Source organism: Camelus dromedarius, chromosome 14, assembly GCF_036321535.1.
Source record: "Camelus dromedarius isolate mCamDro1 chromosome 14, mCamDro1.pat, whole genome shotgun sequence".
In the NCBI taxonomy this organism is placed as follows: Eukaryota; Metazoa; Chordata; class Mammalia; order Artiodactyla; family Camelidae; genus Camelus; species Camelus dromedarius.
The window spans coordinates 65,767,260-65,786,589 of record NC_087449.1 but is presented as its reverse complement, the minus strand read 5'-3'; positions in this window follow the sequence as shown (position 1 = coordinate 65,786,589).

Sequence of the window (19,330 nt, the reverse complement as noted above, 5' to 3'; positions counted from 1 at the left end):
TCCTCGGCTAACAGCGCCCCGCTGTTTCACCCTGTGACCACCCAGCGCCCACGTGCAGGGGCTAGGTCGCACACCGGGGCTTGGCAGGCAACCCAGCCCGGCCAGGCAGAGCCTCATGCCTGGGTGAGACCAGTCAGCCCATGCGCTCCAGCCCTGGGGCCTCTGCCGGGCCTGCCGGCGGGCAGTCAGGAGGACCTGCAGTGAACCTGGCGCTGCTGGCAGCCACCTGAGCGCTGGGAGGGGAGGCCCGGCCCGGCCTGAGGGCGGCTCCAGCACGAGAGGTGGAAAACTTTCCTGACCCCAGTCCCTCTACCCCTGAAGCAGAGCAGCTTCTGCACTTGTGAGCAGGAGCCGGCAGATCCCCTCGGCGTTTTGTTTTTTCATCATTTATGAGTGACCAGTAAGAATCAGAGGGACTACGCAGTGGGCAGGCTTCTGCGGAGGGCGGGCTGAGCTGCTGCGGAAGACGCCTCTGCGGTGCGGGCTCATCGCTGCCCGCCCTTCCTCGCCCTCCTCCTGTTCCTCCCTCCCTCCCCTCCTGGGGTACTGTACCTGCGTCAGTAAACTTTCTGAAAAGGCCAGGTGGTAAGTATTTTAGACATGGGGGCCGTAAAGTGTCACAAACACTCAGCTCTGCCCTGGTGACACAAGAGCATCAGGCAGTGAGGGTGGCCGTGTCCAGCCACAGCCTTTCAGAGCCAGGCAGCGTGGGGACGGGCCCTGGGCCACGGTTTGCGCCCCATCAGGCAGTGAGGGTGGCTGTGTGCAGCCACAGAGCCTTATGGAGCCAGGCGGTGGCGTGGGGGCGGGGCCCTGGGCTGTGGTTTGCCGACCCCTGAATTGGAAGGCAAGGCAGGTGTTAATGGTTGAAAATGCAAGTGTAACTGCAGGTTTTGATAAGCACGCTGATGGTAAAAAGAGGACGCCAGGGGCGAACAGGAGAGACTCTGGGAGGTGAGAATGGGACTAGATTTCCTCGGGAGCCGTCTGTGTGCCGAGCCCTGTGCTGGTGCTGGGAAGAAGCCTTTGAGAGACACGGTCTGTCCTCTTAGAGCTTGTGTTGTGGGATTCAGAGAGAGAAAAACGAAAATATCCGTGTCCTAGTAAGAGAAGTGGAGTAAGAGGGCAGTGATGAGATGTTTTCTGCAGGGTGTGTAGTGGAGGCCTCTTTGAAAAGGGACCGGAGGGAAAATCTGGAGCGATCTGGCTGGGGGTGAGGCGGGTATCTGCTCAGAGCATTCCAGGAAGAAAGAGGAAGAGCAAAGGCCCTGAGGCAGGAGCACTGGGTGCAGAGGGCCCTTGCAGGGCTGGAGCTGGGGAGGTAGCTGAGCGGAGACTTTGGAATTGACGACGCGGAGATGGGAACCCCCGGAGGAGGTCCTGATCGTTCTTGGTTCAGAGGCTCGCTCTATTGAGGGGACCCCAGGGGGTGTGGGAGGAAGAATCAGCGAGAACAACGTCCACATTTCTCGCTTGAACACAAGGTCAAATGGGGGTTCACGTCCTGAGCTGGAGAAGGAGACCTTGGGGGCAGGAGGAGTGAGTTCAGAGCCTCAGTTTGACAAATTCAAGGTATCTATAAAGTATACCTTTAATAAAGGAAGGAAAACTCGGAGCCTGTTACTTTGGAAGTCACAAATCACAGACGTGAGACTAATTCATTGTTAGTAGCGAACCTTAAAACCTCTCGCAAGTTACCGGGGTGTCTCACCAGCATCCCCTACCTCTGATTAAGCTCCCTGGAGTCTGAGTGATCGGCAGGAAGGGAACTGTTCACTAGATTAGCTCTTTGAATTTTTGTGGCCCTGGGGCAGCAGGAAAAGGTGGTTCCAGATGGACAGAAGGGAAGAGCATTTCTCAGAGGCTCAGTTTATCAGAGCCCCGGTGATGTAGTGAAGATTTTTTTCCCTGACAGTGTTTGGGGTTGGGGTTCCAGGACCTGCTTTATCTAAACCATGGGCCTTTTCTGGCCAGGTCAAGAATGACTGGCTTTAGGCACATCGATAACATTTCAAAGCCTCCACCCTCTCTATCTGCTGGCTTCTTTTTAAAGCTAAACACACCTGCTCTCTTCCTTCTAGGAAGTAAGGGGTGAAGGGCTGGGGGGTGCAAACAAAGAAAACTCGGGAACTGGGGAGGGAAGGGGCGCCATCTACATCTCAGAGCGACTTGGACTTGAATTTAGGTGTGTGGCCGGTCCAGCTTGACCGGGCCTCCTCCTCAGCCGGGGTCACCCCCGCTTTGGACATCACTTCCGTCACTCTCACCTTAGCTGGGGTTTCTGGGGCCCCAGTGTCTGCCCAAGGCCGCTTAGAGAGTCAGCGAGAGATGGGGCCTAGAAATCAGGTCTCGCCCGAAGCCCAGCCCTCTTGACCGAAAGGACCAAACCCCCTTGCAGGATGTGGCTCAGAGCCCAGGACCGAGCGGCTCTTGGCCGTGGCTTTCCCGGCACTGGACAGGGGAGGCCCGGCTCCTATCCGTGAGGCCCTGGTCAGTGTTCCTCCGGGGAAGTGACTGCCAAACTGCTCTTTCCAAAGGGGGCTACTGCCTGTGACTTAGATGTCGCGGCGAAAACCCGGTGAGTAAGTGGAGGCAGGTGGGGTTCCCGGGCGCTAAGTAGCAGAACAGGGAAGGCCCAGGGCATACAGAGCGCCTGCCGGGTACTAGTCACCCAGCTGGTGACCAATGTCTTTCACACGTTGTACAGAAGGGTCATGTTATCTATGTCACTGTTCTGCCCCTGCTTTTTCACTGATTATACCTTAGAGAACTTTCTCTCTCCCGGCAGGGGGAGATTTACGTGCTAGTGCGTCGCGCAGCTCGGTTCTCCCCGCATCCAGGCTGTCGTCATCATTTGCGGTAAAAAGAAGACAAAACCGCCATCTCTGTCCTGTGCTCTGGGATTGTCAGAGTATCAAAGGCAGCGACAGAGGGGGAAGTACATTTCTCAGACTAAAACAGCATAGCCGACTCTCATCTCAGAGTCTGGTTGTGGGTTCTACGCTCTAGGCTGTTCCTTCGCTAAGGAGTGAGGAGAACATTACGTTTTCCTGAGGAATCATCTCACAGTGCTTTTTTTTTTCTTTTTGAAAATCCTCTGCCTTTGCCCTTGGTATGGGGACCTGGGTACACGAGGAGCGGTAGCGGATCAGGGCCGCTCACACACCTGCCCCAGCCTCTTCCCTCCCATGGGTGGGATCCAGTCAGTGAGGTGCCCAGGAAGGGGCTCAGGAAATCCTGTTTGCATCTGAGCCAGACACACGCTGCTTGCTCCTAGTGTGGGGTCCTTCTCGAGCCAGCCCTTCCCCCTCAGGAGAAGCTCCAGCCTCAAGGCCCCCAGGGCCAGGGCTCTCACGAGGCCGAGCCCCGAGGAAGGAGTCCCCGTCACTGTCACCCGCATCCCCACCGCCATCATTATGCCCATCACCATCACCATCTTCACTTCCTGCAGCCCGCAGGGGCCATATCAGGTTCCCAAACAAGTCCTGGGCCAGCTGCAATCCATCGTGGAATCAGATGCGATCTGCCCTCCGGGCCTCACAACACAGCTGCTTTATTTTGCCTTTTCGGTTTTGCGTGTGATCATGTTCTCAGCTTTTCTCTTAAAAAGAAAAAAATTTTTTTTTGTTTTGTTTTTTGGATTCAGCCTGCTCTTGGAGATATTTTTCCTTGGCTTAAAAATAACGTTAGAGTGGAAAGTTCATTGTCTTAAAAAAGAAAAAAATAAAATAAAAAGGCTGTGGGCAACAGAGCAACCATCGGCAGGCACAGACCCCGGGCTGGCGGTGACAGAGTCCAAGGCGCTGCCTCGCAGGAGAGAGCCGCCGGGGTCGGGGCGCCAGACCTCAGTAAGATGCCCCAGCTTTGCTTGAGAGGTTTTTCAAAAAGCCAAGTGGAGGTGGGTGTGCCATTACAGAGTGTGTATGGCTCAGGTTTCTTCTTTCAGGGGGAGAATAATATTTCACAGAGTTAACTGAAGAGACAGTTGTGCTTGGTTTTAAAAGACAAATGGAACGTAGCCAGCGTCAGTCCTGAATCCTTGCATCCTGAGGGTTTGTCCCCGCGGCTCCCGCCCCCTCCCGCCTGTAGGGTGCAGGTCTCAGGCCCCCGACGTGATGTGTGGTCAGTTTCACCAGAAGCAGACTTCTCCCGTCCGGCCTTGCTGAGTGACTGGCTCGGGTGTCAGGTGACGAGGTGGCAGTCTTGTTAGGGACGACTGGCCAGGTGAGAGGCAGGTAGAAGGTGATGGTTCAGAAACTGATAGTCAGGGCTTAGCAGAGCCTTGGACCGTCCCTTCAGTTTGCCTTAAGCAATGAATCAAGCACGAATAATGCACGGGAGTGCAAGCAGGAATGCACTCACCCTGTTTTAATACTTGGTTACGCTTTGACATCCCTCACCCAAGAATGACGGGCACTCCGCGTGCTTACGACAGAGTAAATTACCTCCGGACTGTGGATAATACCATGTCATTAGTCCGTGAGGCAGCTAGCTCAGTGCCACTTGAGTCTTAAAACACTTTTTAAAAAATGTAATTATACGGCAGGCATATTCCACAATTTATCCATTGTACTGTTGGTGAGCATTTGGGCTGCTTTCCAAGCTTCCAAGATTTGCATGTATCTCTTGATACATGAGGACAAGAGTCCCTCCAGGTTGGACACTTTGTTGTGAACGATTCGCGTTTTATTTTAGTAGCACTTGTATGTTTTGTGGACCCGTTTGGCACAGTAGTGAAGTCTTGAGTGACTTCTTAGAACAGCATTTTAAAACACAGAATAAAATACATTGGACTGCAAGGGGAACCCATTGGATTGGAATAGAGTTTTCAAAATATTAAAAATACAGATTTGTGGTGAAGCAATACATTTCCTTCTACCATTACATGGTAATATTTAGCAATCGGTCTCATAACGACCGTAATTTTGAAGTTGTGGTGAGCTTAAGCAATACTGAGAGCGTGATGCACAGAATCTGTGTTCTCTTGGTTGGTAGAAGTCATCAGTACCACTAACACTGCTTTTTTTAATTGTTGTTGTTTTAATTTTATTTTTTATTGATGTGTAGTTGATTTACAATGTTAGTTTCAGGTGTACAGCAGAACGATCCAGTTATACACATACATACATTTTTTTTTCAGATTCTTTTCCATGATAGGTTATTACACAGTACTGAATATAGTTCCCTGTGCGGTACAGTAGGACCTTGTTGTTTATTATTTTATATATAGCACTGTGTTTCTGTTAATCCCAAACTCCTAATTTATCCCTTGTCCCCTTTGGTAATCATAGTTTTACTAACACTAATTTGATTTGGTTCCTAAAAGAAGGAAATAGACGTTTTAGTTAGAGATGAGTGAAAACACAGACACAGTTTTTTTTCCGTTCAAGCACAGGCCCCCTGAGTGCTAACCGCCTTCCCCATGTGAAGAACCCCTGCGCCCGGAAACGCTAAGCCACTTCCCAAGCGCTTCTGACAGTTCATACTTCGTGAGCGGTGAGTGAGGCTGACCGCTGCTTCAGAGCCGGTCACCACTAGCTGCTGTCTGGTTCTTAAGTTACTGCCAGTTTGGTGGGTGTGAAACGGTATCTCCTTGCGGCTCTAATGTGCATTTATTTTCCTGATTACTCAGCAAGCATTTTTCCTACTGTTTCTTCTGTGTAATGACTGTCTTTTGCTCATTTTCCTGTTGGGGTTCTTGTCTTTTTCTATTTGATTTGTAGGAATTCTTCATGCATCCTGGATGTTAATCACTATTAGTTTTTTTTTTAATTTTTTAACTTTTATTTACTTAATTTTTTTTATTGATTTATAATCATTTTACAATGTTGTGTCAAATTCCAGTGTAATTATTTTTATGGGGAGATATGATTGAACTGTTTTTGGTTTTAGTTTGTTTAGTTTTGGGGGGGGTAATTAGGTTTATTTCTTTCTTTCTTTTTAGAGGAGGCACAGGGGATTGAACCCAGGACCTCGAGGACCAGAGCATGCACTCTACCACTTGAGCTATACCCTCCCCGGGTTTTAGCTTAAATAAAGAAGAAAAAAACAAAACAAAAGAAACCCTGTTGTTTATTTGTTTTGCAGATACATTCTTCTGGGTTGTGGCTTGCCTTTTCACTCTTCATGGCCTCTGTGAGAAAGAGAAATTCTTCATTTTAATATAGTAGATCTCAGCATTTGTCTTTGTAGTTTGTGCTAAGTTCTTTTCTATCTCGAGATTGTAAAGATGCCCACTTACATTGTTTGCTGAATTATTTACAGTAAGCCTTTAATCCATCTGGAATTAATCTTGCGTATGTGTGAGGTAGAGATCTGATTTCATTTTTTTCCCAAATGGTTCATTAGTTGTCCCAGCACCAATCGGTGAATGGTCCATCTTTTTCCCCACTAATCTGCAATTTCAGTTCTGTCCTAAATCAAATTTCCATAAGAGTTTGTCTTTGATTCTGGGCTCTCTTCTGTTTCATCAGTCTGTTGGTCTGTGTCTGCGTTGATATCACACAGGCTGATTTCTTTACCTGGTGGAGGCGATTCCTCAGACTTCTCCGGAAGTACCTTGGCTACTTGTAGCCTCAGCTCTTCCAGATAAATGTTACAATCAGCTTCTCAATCTCATAAAACATACTGTTGGGATTTTTTTAAATTGGGATTGCATTGAATCTGTAGAGCAATTTAGGGAAAGTTGACATTGTTCTGATATTGATCCTACCCAAGAACATAGTATACACTGTCTGTCTATTTTCTTCTTTAATATCTGTCTTTAATAAACTTTTCTAACTTTTCTAATTTCTCCATCAAGGGCTGGCACATCTTTTGTTAGAATTATTATTTGGTTTTTCTCCCTCCCTCCTTTCTTTTTCTTCCTTCCTTCCTTCCTTCTTTTCTTGTGATACTGTGCTTTTAAAAATTGTCTTCTGATTGTTGCAAATACTTTTATATATTGATCATTTACTCAGCCTTTTTACTCTCTCTTATTCTAATATAATGTAGCTATAAATTGTACCAAATTTTTATGTAGACATTCGTATCATCAGCAAAGAATGACTATTTCTCTCTCTTTCCAACCCTTAAATGTTTTACTTTTTCTTGCTGTTCTATCCTGGTTAGCATCTCAGTACAATTCCAAATTCAGGGGTCACAGTGGACATCCTAGGTGGTGCCGGGTTTTAAAGAGAAAGAAATATAACATTTGCTGTAGAGTTTTAAATTTGTTTGTTTGTGTTATATTGTTAGGTTTCTATTGTCAGCTGTTTGCCTTGTCCAGCTCGCAGGGGCCTCTGCAAGCCTTGGCTCGTGGCCCCTTCCTCCACCCTCAGAGCCAGCAGTGTTGCGTCTCTCTGTCTGTTCTCTGTGGTCACATCTCCCTCTCTGACTGACTGCAGCCAGGAAGGTTTCTCCCCTTTTAAGGATTCACATGACTAGTTTGGGCCCACCTGGATAACTCCAAATCATCTCCTATTTCAAGGTCCTGAACCTTAATCAGATCTTGAGACTCTTTTGCCATGAAAGGTAACATACAGGTTCTGGAGTTTAGAGCAGGGGCATCTCGGGGTCAGGAGGGTTAGTCTGCCTACGGTATCTTCTCTGTTAGCTTAAGGAAACACTCTTCCATTCTTTGTGTGCTGAATTTTTGTCATGAATGGATGTTGAAATTTATTAACTGCTTTTCCATGTCACTTGAGATTATATGGTTTTTCTCCTTTAATCTGTTAATGTGATGAGTTACATGAGTAGATTTCCTAATCTACTGATCTCTTGCGTGCCTGAGATAAACCCAGCTTGGTCATCATGTGGTATCTTTTTCATACTTTACCAGATTCTGTTGGGTAAGTATTTAATTTAGGAATTTTTGCATCTCGTGTAAGGCAGAACTGGAATTTTCCTTTCTTGTATGACTTTTGGTATCAAGGCTATTTACCTTGGTTGTAACGAGTTGGGGAATATCCCTTTGTTTCTTTTCTGTACTTGTAAGTGGTGAAAATTATGTATTCTTTGAATATCTGATGCAATTCCCCTCTAAATCCAGCAAGACCTGGTATTTCCTTTGTGGTGAGATTTTTGTTTTAATTGAACCAAAATTCATATAACATGAAACCAGCCATTTTACAGCATACAATCCAGGGGCGTTTAGGACATTCACACTGTTGTGCAAGCGTCCCCTCTATCTAATTCCAAAACATTTCATCACCCTCAAAGGAGACCCTGTACCAATTAACAGCCACTCCCTTTCTCTCCCCCCTCAAGCCCTGTTAACCTCCATTCCACATCCCATCTCTGTGGATTTGCCTATTCTGGATACTTCATGTAAAAGGGATTACATAATATGTGACCTTTTAGGTCTGGCTTCTTGCACTTAACACACTGTTTCAAGGTTCACTGATGTAGCACGTGTCAGAATTTCATTCCTTTTGAAGGCTGAATACTATTCCATTGCATGGATGGACCACATTTCATTCATCCACTCATCCACTGATGGGCCTTTGGGCTGTTCCCACCTTCTGGTGGCGCATAGCGCTGCTGTGAGAGTCCAGGCACAGCCATGCGAGCACCTCTTTTCAGTTATTCTGTTTGTGTACCTAGGAATGGAATTGCTGGGTTTTCTATGGGTTCGGTGATACTGTGTTTTAACTTTTTGCAGAGCCACTGTTTGGATTATTACAGGCAGTGGGCTTATGCAGGTTCTTTTATCTTCCTGAGATGGTTTTGGTTAAGTCGTATCTTTTCCTAGGAATTTTTCTACGTTATCTAAGTTTTCAAATTTATTGGCAGCAGCTGGTTTATAATCTCTTCGAACAGTTTTAACCTAGACCACCATCTGTGATTTTGTCCTTCTCATTCTTAGTATTGTTTATTTATGCCTTCTTCTTTTCTTTTTCTTGATTAATAATCATGCAAAGGATTTGTCTATTTTATTTTTAGTCTTGTCAAAGAATCAACTTCTGGCTTTGATAATACTATTTTGTTTTCCCTACTTTTCAGAAATTTCTTAACCTTTCCTTTCCAGAATTTTCAACCTCTCCAGTTGGATGCTTGGTTCATTAATTTTGAGATTTGCTTCCTGGTAAACTGAATTTTTGAAAATCATTGTGTAGTAATGTGTTCCTTCCTCCTTATTGCTTTTTGCTTTCATATCTGTTTTGTCTGATGTTTAATAAGCTATTCCAGCTTTCTTACGACCACTACTTTCCAGTTTATCGTTTTCTATATTTAAAAATTTTAGTGTCCTTATGTTTCGGAAGCACCTCCTGTGAATGGCATGTAAAGGGATTATAAAGTCTGGCCCAGCGATGTCTTCTTTCCGCTAGCAGTTTTCCTCTGACTCCCATTGTTGCAGGTGAGACTTGAGTCGTCCGATTGTTGCTCCTTTGCAGTGATTTTCCCCCTGCTCTGGCTGCTTCTGAAACTTTTGCTTTCCTTTGGTGTTTTGCAGTCTCACCGCCAATCCACAATTTGTGGATTTATCTCCTCCTTCCTTCCCTCCCTCCTTTATCTTCCTTTCTTTCCACCCTCCTTCCTTCCTTTCTTCCTTTTAATCTGTTGGGATTCACTAGGATTTCTGGGTTTGAGGCTATTTCAAAAATTTCTGGCAAATTCTCATCCATTATTTTGTCAAATACGGCTTCTCCCTCGTTCCCTCTGGTCTCTCCTTCCAGATAATGTAGCTTGCCTCCTTTCATTCTGTCTTTCCTATCTCTTAACCTCTCTTTTTCCATCTTTTTGACTTTCGGCACTGCATTCTGTGTAATTTCTTCAGATCCGTCATTTTAGTTTATTAATTCTTCAGCAGCGTCCAGTCTGGTGGTTGACACATCCTTTAAATTATTCGTTTTGATTATTACATATTAATTTTGTTTTGAAGTGTTTTATTCTTTTTTGAATCTGTTTCTTTTACGCACATATTTGGTTATTTAAACACACCAGACAGGTGTGCTTCACGTTCTGTGTCTGATAATCCTAAAAACCTGAAGTCTCCACGGCTGTGTCTCTGCTGTCTGTGGTTCCTGCAGCTTTTATTTGTGATGCTTTGTTTCTCTGTGTGTTTTGTGGGGTTTGCTTGGGAAGTGTTCGTTTTCCTTTATTTTTTCATTCTGGAGGAATTCTTTGAAGTTCAGGCTGAGATTGACTTCTTCCCAGAGAGGGTTTACATCAGCTGCTATCATTCTAAGACCTGAGAGAGAGAGAGAGAGAGAGAGAGAGAGTGTGTGTGTGTGTGTGAGAGAGACAGAGAGAGATCAGTTTCAGAGTTCGGTGCAGGAAATAGAAACCACTCAGTGTACTTTACGCAGAAAGGGGTTTAAAGCAGGGAATTGGTTGCTTATGAAATCTCTGGAAGACCTGGAGTCATGGTAATCAGGAGGCCTCCCCTGGAACTACCGAGTTGACCACATCCCTGTAGTTTTGATTCAGGCACAAGGAAGCCAGGGTTAGGAGGCCACTGCTGCCGCCGCTGTTACCATGACGACCGTCTCTACCCACAGAGCTGCTGACAAACCCCGAAACGCTGAGTCTGGCCCCTGCCAATCTTTCATACTCGTCTCCATGACCTTGGTTGCCTCTGCCTCAGTTCCATCTGTCAGATCTCATGCAGGTCCGTGCAATTGGCAGAACTTACTTTACATCTAAAACCTAGCTGCAAAAGGGCATCTTTCCTATTCCAGCCTCTACAACACAGGAGTTGGGAAGGGGTGCTGGGTCCTGTCGATTGTGCCCTGCACACAGCTCCTGGTAGCTTCTCATCATTCCCCAACTGCTCAGGTGTTGTTACCTTTCTGTCAGCATTTGCCTGGTGTATCTTTTCCATCCCCTTATTTGGAACCCATGTGAAACACTATTCACTGGCTACTGAACACTCATTTCAAATTCCCTTCTCTCTTGTCTACTTTTACTAAATAAGATGGGGGTGACCTCTTCTCCTGCCAGCTGACAATATTTTTGATTACTGAAACCCAAGCAGAAGTCTGTGGAGAACTCTGGGAAAGTTTTTGCTCTTCCTGAGAAAGGAAGCCAAGTGACCAGTATTGCTTTTCTCCCCTTCCTGCCTTCTCTGTGAATGCAATGCCTGAAGCCTTGGCAGCCATTCTGTGACCATGAGGGAAAGGCCAAGAGAATTGCTGAGATACCATCCCTCCTCTGCTGAACCAGCCCCAGCAGCCACATATTTCCAAACTTGTACAAGAAAATTAAACCCACTTTGTTAGCCTCTGTTAGTTGGTGTTTCTGTTATTTTTACTCCAACCAATATATAACTTTCTTCTTACATATGTCTTCTGTGAATAACATACTGATTTAGTTGCTGTTGTTAACTTAATCTAAGAGTCTGTCTTTTTAAATGGGCATTAATGCTTTCTTCTTTTATAATTACTGAAATGTTTTGACTTGCTATTTTATGTTTGCGCTTTGCCGTGGTTCTTCATGTTTAATTTCCCCTCCTTCTTACTGTTTGTTGAATTGATCATTTTCTCAAAGTTTCATTTCTTTTTCTTCAAGTGATTCAGAAGCTGGCCAATTTCTGCCGTCTCACCTGAGACAATTTTCCAGTCTTTTTTCTTTCCGTGTTGTAGTCTGAATACCTTCTACTTATCTGGTTTTATGTTCACATTACGGTACTTTCTTCTGCACTATCCAGTCTGCTGTCAATCTCCTAAAACTAATTTTTTTCAGATACAGCATTTTTCAGGTCTAAGTTTTCCACTTGATTCTTTTTAAGTTTAATTTAATTTTATTTTATTTTTGGTATGGCAGTTTTTTATTAAGCTATAGTTGATTTACGATGTTGTGTTAGTTTCAGGTATACAGCAAAGTGATTCAGTTATGTGTGACTTTTTCAGATTCTTTTCAACTGTAGGTTATTACAAGATATTGAATATAGTTCCTTGTGTATACAGTACGTGCTTGTTTTTATTGATTGTTTTTAGAGTTTCTATATCACTGCGAATCTTCCCGCCCATTATATCCCTCTTTTCCTGTCAAATCTGTAACATATTCGTAATACTTTTTTTGAGTCTTCATTAATTCCAGCATCTGGCACTTCTGTGGCTCTGCTTCAGTTGACGCTTTTTTTTCTCTTGTACTGGGTATATTCTCCTCTGTGTGTCTCATAAATGGTGATCATACACTGAGCGTGATGGGCGATCCGCTGTAGTACGTGGTTGCTGTTGTCTTCCTCGGAAAGTGATGAGCTTTGTCCTAGGAGGCAGTTGAATTACTGGCCTGTAACCCTGATCCTGTGGCCACTTAGCTCTAGGCTCTGTCACGGTAGGTTTATTTCGGTTTTGCCCTCAGTCTGGGATGTGGCCCTCACCTCTAAAACATGGCCCTTCTGGGGTTTTAGTGGAAAGCCCAGCGGGTTTACCAGGCGCCTCGAACTCGGCTGTGCTCGAGTTCCAAACTTGTGTCCGCAGTGGGGCAGCCCCTGAAATCCCTGCCCCAGTTGTCGCTTTCAGCCGGGCTCCTGGGGGGCGTGACCTGCACACGCACAGCTCCGGTGTCAGCCAAGGACTAAGGGGTGTTTGAACACGGGTTTGGGGGCTTTCTCCTTTCAGGTTCTGCCCTCCCTCGATTCCCAGCTACCCTAGCAGCCCCGAAAGCCAACGTCCGTCTTTCCAGCCCAGTAAGACGGCCACTTCCGTTTGAAATCTATTTCTTGTGTGCTGAGAGCATTAAGGACCACTCTCTGGGGTGGGGGAGGCTGGTTACACGCAGATCTCCCCTTGTTTCTTTCCTTCCGGATCCCTGGTTGCTCTCCAGTACCTTCACATTGTTGTTTTTTATATTTTTCCCTGAGTTTCTCATTGTCATCGGCAGGATGGTTAATCTGATACAAGCTTCTGTGCTATGACCTGAAGTGGCATTTATCTTCTAGATTTTTAATGTATACTTAACAGCATTGAATAATGTTCAGAATTAATCAAGTCTAGCCTCTCCTCCAAAAAGACAGAAATCTTAGTCTGGTTTTATTTCCATCTTCATTCTCCTTTTTCTTGAATTAATCCGGGGTCTTAGTTCTCTATTATGACTGTTTTTCAGTTGTGCATAAAAATGCATAAAAACTGTTTAAACTTCCCTGAGTTATAATGACGGCTCTGTTGGTTACTATCCATTGGATACCACAGCCGCCTCCTTCTTGGATTCCTCTTGTCTCACCGTGTTGCAATCCTTGAGAAATTCTTTCCGAGAGCAAATCTGAGCATGACAGACTTCCTGAGGTTTGTATGCCCCAAATATTCCCATGTGACCTTTCACTTGAATGCTGATGCGGCTGAATACAGGACTCTGGGTTCAAAATCATCCTCCCTTTGAACCTTGATGACCTTGCGCCATTTTCTTCCAGCATCCTGTGTTGGTTGCTGGGGCTCATGGAGTTCTTCCTTCTTTGTAGGCAATTTTCTGTTTGTTTTTCCTTTTGGAAGGTTTATTTATTAATTTTTAAAATCCTTGGTATTTTGAAGTTTTGGGAAATGTGCCCGTGTGTGTCTTATTTTCAACTAAATAATTTGGCATCTGAGGGCCCTTTCCACGTGAAGACCTGTATCTTTCTTCCAATCTGGGAAACTTGTTTTCTGTTATGTTTAAAAAAAAATTTTTTTTTTTACTGAAGTATAGTCAGTTACAATATGTCAATTTCTGGTGTACAGCACAATGTCCCAGCCATGCTTACATATACATATATTCCTTTTCTTATTCTTTTTTCATTAAAGATTATTACAAGATATTGAATATAGTTCCCTGTGCTTTCCAGAAGAAATTTATCTATTTTTATCTTCTATTATGATTTGATGATTCCTTTTATGCCACTCTCTATTTCTGTCCTTTCAGACTCTAAATGCCTCTTCACTTTTCTTCCTATAATCTGTTCCTTAGATTTTTTTCCCCGTAATACCTTGTTTTTGCGTCGTGGGTGTAATATTGTGTCCAATCTCTGAGGATTACTTTCACGTCTCTTTACTTTGTGCAGCGTTTGTGTGGGTGCTGGTCTCTGTTTGTTGAGCTTTGTGCTTTTATTGATACTACTTTTCCTCAGATGTTCAGCGATTTTTAATTGTAATATTTGTGTTGGAAAGCCCCCTTTCTGCTGTCTGTGGACCCAGGATCACCTGCACTTGGAAGAGGAAGGGTCTGTGCTCTGGACAGGGTGTGCAGTGGGGAGGGGTGCTCTTCATCAGGGAGGGCCTTCCAGCCCCCCCGGAGAGGTCCTGCTACCTGGGGCCTCTCTCTCTGACACCAGTGCTCTCACCAGGAGGCACACACCCACTGGCACGGATTTGCACAAGGGTGGAGGGTGGGAGCCGCTGGCCCGCAGATGCTCGGAAAGCGGTTCCCCAGATAATCACCCTGTCTACTACCCTGGGGCTCCTTCTTGCCCTGTTTCCATAAACACAGAGCTTTCTCAGAACTCTTGGAATTGCTTTCATAGAAGTCATTGCCTATGAATATTTTAGGCCTCCTTTTCCTTTGATCCTATTTCTCTGTCAAACCACACCTCTCTGCTCTGTTATCTTCCATGAATTCCTGAGACAGCCCGGTGTGCCAATAGACATTTTCGGTTTTTACTTATAGATTTAGTCTTAATTTCAGGAGATTGTAGGAGATGTTTAGCAGGGAGGCAGGAGGCCCCCACGAGTTAGGCTGTGGAGGCCTCCCCACAACTTTCCAACAATACGTTTCTGGCTATGAACAACAGAACAGGACCTCAACACCACCCCGAATAATACAGTGTAGCCGGTCCTGGTTGAAGTTCAACCTTAAAGGAAACAGACCTGCCACATCAGGATTTATAACCAGAAAAGGAATTGAAAACATATCCTCAAAATTAGGCTCCAGAATTTCTTTTTTTAAAAACTTTTTTCTGGCTAATTTTTTTGTTTTGTTTTTGTTTAAACAGTTTGTTTTTTTTTTTAACTTTTAGGCTACAAAACTTTATAAGAAAATCTTTCAGTGAAATTCCCACCTAGAACCAGTTATGGGGAGGTGAGGGGATAAATAATTCCAAAAACATAAAAAAAAACATAAACGGACTTAGAAGTCAACCATAACTTGTGTCAGTAACACTGATTATAAATAACATGGCAAAGTTTTATGTGCAACTCAGGGTGTGGTATTTATGTATGATTCAGAGAGAATAATATGAGTTTGTATAGCTGGAAATGGGCATTTGGGTGGGGATTAAGCAAGGGCAGAATTATAATGCACTCCGGGTGGGATGGTAACACTTCCTTATGCCTATAAGGCTGCTCAGAGAAAACTCTGTAATCCAAAAAGCTGTCTTTTTAGGATTCCTGAAGACACAGAATCGTGAAGAATATGATTTAAGAAAGAAAAATGGCATGAATAGAAGTTGTCTCTATAGACCGAGACTCCGGGTTTTGGAGGAAAACATTTAAAGTGAGGATTTCAGTTTGGTAAATCAGTTTCATTCTGAGATCCTTATCAGTGACCAGATAAGTAGGGTCTGCCTCCTGAAAGTTTGTGGATTCTTGCAAAAGGAACAATTGAACTGATTCAGCAGCCTCTAGGCTTGGAAGAAAAAAAAAAAAACTGCAGCTTCGAAAACAAAAACAAAAACAGATTTTGGGCTGCTGTCCTCAGAACCCTCCTACGCAGCTGATTAACAACAGGACCAACGCCTGCTGGGTTACCTGCCCCACAGCACGGTTCTCCTCAATAAGTCGCCCACGGGCGTGTGCCTGTAGAAATTTTGGTCCAGGTCACTTGGTTCTAAGATGATGGCATCAGTGTGTCCAGCACAGCACTTGGCAAAGAGCAAGTATTCTTTTTTGGCGGGGGGGCTGGTGGTGGGTAATTATGCTTATTTATGTATTTTTACTTTTAATGGAGGTCCCGGGGAATTGAACCCAGACCTCGTGCATGCTAAGCACTGTGCTCTACCACTGAGCTATCCCCTCCCCCTGCAGCAAGTTTCTGATGACTGGTGGCTGTGAATACTGTCAAGGAAACCTGGGAACAGGTTCAATCAGCTAAAATTCCATCACAGGGGCCACCTCGCTGGCCAGAGCTACACTGTGTGGAGGAACACACGGCTGCCTGGGGACCCGAGATTGTGTGTTTTTGCACTAACTCTGCTGCAATGCTCAGCAGGTTTCTGCTGTGCTGGGTCAAGTGGGCAGGTGGCAAGTTGAGAAGGAAAGACTAAAAAGGTAGGACTTGGAGCCTTGGTGGGAAGATAAAACTGTAGCGGGGCTTGGAGAAGAGCTGCCTGGTTAAATGGACATCTGCTGTCTTTGGCGTGCGGTTATTAAATTTGTACTGAAATGACGCACGGGGCATTGGAGGTGCCTCCCCCACCCGGCTGCGCGGGCAGTGAGAACCGTGCCCGCGCTATCTTCACGGTTCTGGGATCATGTGAGCCGGGCCACCTGGGCTCCTGCAAGCCCCAGACGTGTAATTAGAGGCTCCCGGGCCAGGATGATGCACAGACAAGTCTTATCATGTGTCTGGGCTGCTGTGGGTGCTCGAGTTCCCTCTGCAGCCTGGAGCCTTGGAGCCGGGCTCCGGGGCCTCCCGCAACCTTGGGATCTGGCCCTGGCTTCTGCTTATCCAAGAACTGTGATCCATCACTAAACAGAAAACGGCGTACAGGACATGCGGGCCCGCGAGTACCCTGGGAGCTGGCACGTGCAGCTGCCTGCGTGCTGTGCCCGAGGCAGCTCAGGGCCCAGGCCAGACAGACTCAGCCTGCCTTACCCAAGAGGGGAGTGTACCGAAGTCACGCAGTCCCGGGGGAGGCACTGGCCCCTCCCTCCTGACGGTGAAGTGAAGAAACATGCACGAAGTATGCGATGAAGAGGTTTATTTGACTTGGATCCAACATTATTTCCGAGGAATGAAGGTGCTGCCAAGTTGACTCATGCACGGACATTCCCAAGGACTGGCCCCCTTGGTGATAAGCAGCCATCGCCCCCACTGCCTGCTTTGTAGTTTGGGTGAGGGTAGGGTGGGGGAAGGAGCAGATGGACATTTGTCAAGGATGCTGTTTTCGTGAACTTGTTACGGGTGGGCTTGCTTGGGGTTCCTGGCAGTTTTGTGGGATCACAGGGTGAGGGATGACAGCATAGGAGAGGCACGTGGAAGCCCAATGGTCTGCTAGCAGCTGTCTTTCCGGGCCTTTCTGACCATCCCCAACCCCTCCCCATCCCAAACCCCACCTGCTGCCCTGCCAGGTGGTGGTGGACCTGAGGCGCAGAGGGCCAGCAGGTCTGCTCTGATGTGAAACGTTCCTGCAGGTGCAGGAAAACACACACGCCATGTATATTTGCCACTGAATTCTGGGCAGATCCCAGGAAGGCTGAGGTGAGCTTGTCTAAACACGTTCTAGTAACAGATCTCAGCCGCTTAGGCAGAAGTATCTTGAAGTTTGATACATTCATGTGAAAAGAAAGCAGCACATTAACACCCTCCGACTGCATTAGACATGCTTGAATTACATGATCTCACTTATTTGCAAGAAGTAAAAAGAGAGGTTGACCAAGTTCAGACACCTTTGAACCTTCTACCCTATCCTCTCCTCTCTCGACTTCCTCAGATAAAACCCCCAAACTTGTCTTAAAAGTTGTAGGATTCAAACGTGGAGAGGAAAAGGGCCAGAACACTGGTCACACGATCTAGTCTGCAGAGCAGGCAAGTGTCTGAGGAGATTTTATTTTGATCCAAACTTACTTAAGAACAAGAATACCCCGAGGGTTAGCACTGGTTTAGAAATTCACGGTTTGCCTCCGTTTTGGATTTAAGATGTGGAACGTCAAGAAGGGAAAGATCACTCACGAATCCTCAGAGTGTGAAGAAATATCCTCACTAGAGCTGATGCAAACGAATCGTGCGGAAAACCTTGGCAGGCCAGAAGTTAGCGTGTGTCAGTGTGGTCTTCTCACTCGCCATTACCATAATGTAGACGTTTTTATGTGGCAGCATATTTTTGAAGCTTTATTAGCTTTTCACAAAATGCCTAACAGAATGCCAAAATGAATGTTTGAGTTAATTTTAAAAAGTATGACCCAAGTCCATTTTGATAGTAACTGCTGCTAATGAAAACACTATGAGCATTGTGACGTCAATTTCCCCATTTTGATAAATGGACTATGATTATATGATTGTCACTGGGGGAATCCGGGTAACAGGTACAAGGGACCTCTCTGTACTGTCTTTGAAACTTATGAATCTGCAAGTAATCTCAAAATAAAGTGGAAAAAAAAAACTGCGTATAAAATAACCACGCTGGGAGCTTATTTTCAAGAGAAAGTCTCCATATGCCCTAAAACGATAAACTATATGATGAAATTAAGAGCTGAAATAGAGAACAGCTCAATACACATTTGGATTCTTGAATCGGTAGACATACTTAGTTCTCTTCTCTCTGACTATGAGCTGCTTTAGAAAAATCTGTGGCTCTGGTTTCAACTAGGGCCCCTAGCATGGAAGAAACATCCTCTTGAAGAGAGTTCTTTTCGTAACATAGTTAAGACATCCTTTGAGTCCTAAAGAGAAATAAGCATATAAACAAGATCAAACGCCCATCAGCACGTGAAATTTAAGCAGACCTGCAGCGCACACTTGACGACTGCAGCCCAGGAGGACCTGGAGTTAGGTATTAGCCAGGCTGGGGTTGACTTACAAAAACATCCTCTTGAATTTAGTTAGCTTCTGTTTTCTTCTGTTATGAAACAGTCCCTAATAAAGTCCTTCCATTTGTACAGGACCGGGCCCTCCTCTGCCGTGGCCTCACATGAACGGGGAAGGGAGGCTCCGGGAAGCTCAGGGCATCCTTTATGGAGGAGGTGGGAGGCTGAGCCTGGAGGCCGCAGGTCCTGACTTGAGGCCAGATCCCTGTCACTAGGTAATGCCTGTCTTCGAGAGAGGACCCAACGGGGCACCCAGGGGCAGCTGAGAGCCACTGTCTCCCCACTGATAACGGTCTCAGCAGCACTGAGAGCCCGGCCAGGGCTGACCCAGCCCAGGGGAACTGGAATTCAGTCTGCTCCGCGTGCTGGCCAAGGACGGAGCTACCCAACGGTGCTGTGACAGCATTCTAGTCGTGGGGCGCTGGCCAGGAAGAAGGAAGGAAAAGACAACATTCTCGGAAAATCAAGGGAAAACACGAAGGTGAGAGGAAAGCAAACATGGAGTTTTGACCACCGTGCGAAGACAAGGCATTGAGGTGACGAAGCGGCGACAGACGCGGACCCGAGATGCAGGTGGAGCAGAGGCCATGCCGCCATCGGGAGTCCCTGGGAGCACGTGCACCCCGGGCCTGCCTCCCCTGAGGCCTCGAACCTCCTGTTTCTACCTCGAAGTATCTTCCAAGCCAGTTTTTCTC